At 45.4% G+C, this 757-nt stretch overlaps 1 protein-coding gene across 1 annotated transcript in view; it reads left to right on the forward strand.

Moving 5' to 3' along the window:
* Nucleotides 1-757, forward strand: part of LOC103607701 (MAGUK p55 subfamily member 7-like) — a gene marked incomplete at both ends in the record, with an annotated part of 88,073 nt that overhangs the window by 17,439 nt on the left and 69,877 nt on the right. The window lies entirely within an intron of this gene.

Here is a 757-nt window from a genome sequence, read left to right on the forward strand (position 1 = left end):
GTACTTTTGCTGGGTATGCAAGTCTGGGCTGACTTTTGTATTTTTTTTTTTTTTTTGTCCTTTTTGAGACCGGCCGCACCACGCTCAGCCAGTGAGTGCTGTGAGCGCACCGGTCATCCCTATATAGGATCTGAACCCGTGGTGGGAGTGCTGCTACGCTCCCAGCACCGCACTCTCCCGAGCGCACCACGGGCTCGGCCCTGACTTTTGTATTTTAACTATCTTCTAGTTTCTGTTGTTGCTGTTTATCAGTGGGCTGTCAATCAATTTTTTCTTTTTTTTTTCCCCTGGGTCTTTTTCTCTCCAGATAGTCTTAAGATTTTCTCTTTGCCTTTGGCATTACACAGTTTCACTATGATATATCTAAGCGTGGATTTTCTTTTTTCCTTCTTCCTAAAGCATATGTTGGGCTTTCTGAATCTTTAGACTCTGTCTCTCATCAGTTTTCAAAAATTTGTAGCTATTACCTCTTCAGATGTTTTATTATCTTGATGCAGTTCATTCTTTCCCTTTGAAATTCTTATTGGGTACAAAAAGCACCAACCATTAAAAAAAAGCATTTACTGAGTTCATTAAAATGAGCATCCTTTGTTGATTAAAAAACACCATTAAGGGCCAGCCCGGTGGCGCACTGGATAGTGCGCCGCTTGGGAAGCGCAGTGGCGCTTCCGCCCGAGGGTTCGGATCCCACATACGGAACGGTTCCTGCTCACTGGCTGAGCGAGGCGCGGGAGCAACACCGAGGGTTGCGATCCCG

This window comes from Galeopterus variegatus, unplaced genomic scaffold, assembly GCF_000696425.1.
Source record: "Galeopterus variegatus unplaced genomic scaffold, G_variegatus-3.0.2 Scaffold7636, whole genome shotgun sequence".
Classification (NCBI taxonomy): domain Eukaryota; kingdom Metazoa; phylum Chordata; class Mammalia; order Dermoptera; family Cynocephalidae; genus Galeopterus; species Galeopterus variegatus.